Source organism: Octopus sinensis, unplaced genomic scaffold (genome assembly GCF_006345805.1).
Source record: "Octopus sinensis unplaced genomic scaffold, ASM634580v1 Contig10816, whole genome shotgun sequence".
Classification (NCBI taxonomy): domain Eukaryota; kingdom Metazoa; phylum Mollusca; class Cephalopoda; order Octopoda; family Octopodidae; genus Octopus; species Octopus sinensis.
The window spans coordinates 275,296-279,470 of NW_021832224.1; the positions used below are offsets into that span (position 1 = coordinate 275,296).

The 4,175-nt window shown below is 34.2% G+C and overlaps 1 pseudogene; it reads right to left on the reverse strand.

The window, feature by feature from the left end:
• Nucleotides 1–933: 933 nt before the first annotated feature.
• Nucleotides 934–2,008, reverse strand: LOC115228574 (annotated as a pseudogene).
• Nucleotides 2,009–4,175: the final 2,167 nt, after the last annotated feature.

The following is a 4,175-nucleotide window of genomic DNA, read 5'->3' on the forward strand; positions in this document are numbered from 1 at the left end:
CTACAGTCAACCCTCTATTTATTGCCACCAACGGAACCGACCAAAATACTGGCAAAAAGGAAGATAGTTAAAAAAGCTGTCGTCAATAAGTCGATCTTTTATTTTAAAGTCGAGCTCTAGGATTTCCTCCTAAATCAATAATGTTTATTCATTTAATAATTCTCTGAATTCCTCGATTTTACACGAAAAAACATCAATAATTTCACTCTTGAGGCTTGTTTTATTCATTTTTTTGGTAAAAAAGGAGAGTGGCAAATCATAGAGGTTTGACTGTATGAGGCTTGCGTATTTCATAAGAAAAAAATCAGATCCTTAGGCCCCAATTGTCCAGCAGGAGGATAATCAACATTATTGAATTAGATATATATTTCACTCAGGTTAAAACTCGATTCGATTACAAAATATCAGCAAAAATTATACATTAACCTGAATACCAACCAGATAAAACTACCCGACACAATACTAATGTTTTAATGTATTTACAAACGCTTTCCCAAATGACAAATACACCTTTAACCAGGCATATGATTCTAAACCTCCACACTAAGCAACTAAAATCCTTATGTATCCAGCACGTGAACATAGCAACCACGAATTAACCACATAATACAACGATAATAACAAATTTCGCTGTGGGCATCACCATTTATTCCTCGACTATCAAAACAAACAAGATAAAAACGTCAATCCGTCCTGTCCAATCTGCCATGACGGACGACACACAATAACGCACGTCATCCTGGAATGCAAAAATCTCACCACCATAAAAAGATCTTATAAAAATAATTCACTCCATAACTAATAATGTGACCCTAAGAGATCTGTCGGTTCTCTTCGTGCCGCATTCCTCCCAATTTCAGGGGGAATGGGGTCAAATAAATAAACATAATAACAAGTCAAAAATGAAGAGAAATTAAACCAAGAAAATATTATTTAAAGAGATCTGGGGGATCTATTAATAGACGGATTTCTCGGGGGTGTCATCGGTCTATTTGCAGCCAGAGGAATTCCCTTCTTTTTATCAGCAGGCTTCAGTATCTGAAATGAGCACATAAGAGTATCATCGACTGTCATCAGAGCCCCTGCATTATCAAACTCCCCACAGTAGTTAGGAGCAGAAAATAAAGTAACCAACTGCCTCTTTGCAAAAAACTCATATCCATCCTCAACCACCTAAAATACACACAAAAAACGACCTGATGAGCCCTGCAAACCAAATCAAACTTATTCCGATCTATAAAATTTGCCACAACTTCAGGTCCAAAAGTAAAAGACACTCCTCGATCATTATCTCCCCATCCAGTCACATCCTTGTCGGGATCAGACCAGAGGAGGTCACACAACAGTCCCTGATCTGGCACATCCGTAGGCCTCATAATCCGTCTGATCTGCTCCATGGACTGCAAGTCGGGACTCAGTCCTGAAATGAACAAAAATCCCTACCGCCATGACAGCAAAATATCTTTTCGTCCACAATAGCTGCAATTGGGAGACAGTTAAAACAATCTGTGAATATTTTCCACAATTTTATGTTATATCGTCTCTTACATTCGTCGTAGAATCCGTAAATTCTGTTTATGCTTGCACATTCGTGGTTTCCTCTCAGAACAAAAAAGTTCTCAGGATATTTCACTTTGTAGGCCAATAAAAGACAAATTGTCTCCAAAGATTGCTTTCCTCTGTCAACGTAGTCCCCCAAAAATAGATAGTTGGACTCAGGAGGGAAGCCTCCATACTCTAATAGTCTTAGAAGGTCATAATATTGGCCGTGGATATCTCCACATATTCGCAAGGGGGCCTCTAATTCCAATAAGATTGGCTGCTGTAGAAATAATTCCCGAGATCGACTGCACAGACCACGGATCTCTGCTTCGGTCAGATTAATGTTTTTCCCAGGTCGAGACCCACGACCTACTAGACCCTTTATTCTACACTACTATATACCCTCGTGAAGACGGGATATTATCGAATCTAGATCAAATTTATCGGTAGAATCGTCAACTTGCATCACCACAAAAGCTAATAACTAGTTATGCTATTTTATATTATTAATTCAATAATTGGTTAAAATTTAATTCTATTATAAAATATTTTTATTAAAATTAGTTATTCTATTATTTTTAATTATATTAAGTTCCTTCAGTAATCGTTTTGCTTGAAATTTGACTGGAACTGTTTTTTAAAGTATTCATCTTTAAATAATCTATTTTACAGTCAGAATTGGACTCTCCTTCATTATACTCCGAACCACTCGTCTTTTCTTTCTCAAAACTGAGGTCAGATGTCTGAGAAGTCATTCTTTTTATAATCTCTTGGTCTTCTATGTGTTCTTCATGTTTATAAAACGCAGGGAAATTCACAGAAATTGACCTCCTTGGCTTGGTTACTTAAATATATAGCATTATTATATACCAGTATCTCGTGGTTTGAGGATTGGAATTGTCACCAAATCAAAAATTTGGTCAATCTGTTCTCCAAACAGTTCTGTGGCATGATTCATCATAAATTGGACGCAGGAGGCCATCTTAGATTTAAAATATGAGAATACAATTTTTGAAGCTTTTATCATGTCTTTCAAAATGATATTTTTTTGCGAAAAAATACTTGCTGAAATACATATTGCGAGAGAACGGTCGTCCATTCTGTTTACAATCGAATTATTGGAAATATCTCTTAAAATGCAAATTATGAGTTTTAGGAGAGTGATGTGGCAGGGAGGCAGACGGTCCAGGGTTCTATTCCAGTGAGGCACAAAAATTGTAACTTTTTTAGTTTTTTCACTTTTTTATTTATGCACGTCATTTTGCAACAACTTTTCCACGTTGAAAACGTTTTATTGTCAAGAATACACATTGGAAGTGATCTCAAATAGGTCAGAAAAAAACACAGGTCAAACTAACCTTAAAAACTGAAGCAACCGTTGCAGGTGAATATTCATCAAGTGACAAAATATCGGAAAATTTGATGACTTCTATAAGGTTTTGACATTCCATTTTTTGAGCTGTTTTCCTAAAAATATTTTCTTCGGAAGGTCCATATTTCTTTAAATAGTTCAGTATAACCTAAACTCTGATTTGTACCAACCAACATAAAGTTTAGGATTGATGTAAATATCTGATATTATTCTATCCAGTGAAATATTGAACAAATAGTCTGCCCTTTCTGAATCTTCCATGTTAGCCTGGATGTAGAGGTCCTTGATGGTCTCACGAGGTTCTGAAATAATTTTAGGAGTACCTTCAGAAGAAGAAACTCTTTTGCCTATCTTTAGTGTCTCCACAAACTTTCTTAACATTTTTCTGAATTCACGTGAATTTTATGTAAATTTCGTCTTAATTAGGTTGGAATAAAATGATTGTTTTTAAAAAGTAATATAGATTAATTTATTTTAAATTTAAGAATTATTTTGTGGATAACCGAAAAATGTTATTTGATAAACTACAGAGGACTAAACATATTTTTACTTTATTTTCATATATTCAAATCAGAACTCAATCAAAAAATATCACAATTCCACTCCGAAAAACGGACAATTTTAAAAAAATTTACCACATGACACAAATCACAACCATCCGACTGTTTCTTAAGGCCAAAATATACCAAACTGGACTACTTATACTACTATTTCCCGTCTACATGTATGAACAGAAAGATATTGTTCCATTTTTCTTATTTTCTGTTATTTCGATGTCAATGCTTACAATAACAGGACTATATCTGCAGAAATTTGTCGGTTTAATAAAAATTAATCAAAAAATGGACAAAATTTGTATTTCCCGGTTAAATTTTTGGGGTCAAAGAGTCAATCACGAAGTGGCGGTAAATAAAATTGTCGCCACGGGAGAATCCTCGGCCTATTCGTTTTCATTTTATGTCAAAAATGAATCCAATTTAAAAATTAAACAAGATTTTATTATCTCAAAAAGATTTGGAATTATTGATGACGAGATTGGATTTAATTTAGTTTTTAGAGATTGTCATTGATTGATTTTTTTATTTAATTTTTTTACTAACATTTCTACTAAAATCATTATAATTAAGACTGTTTCCAGATGGAGACTTTATAGCACGTGTTATGACTAACAATCTATTAATTTAAAATAGGTTTTAGCGCATATTCGGTCTTTGTCTGGTTATGGTAAAGAAATTGAAAAAATCAAAAAAGAAGCTGAAGA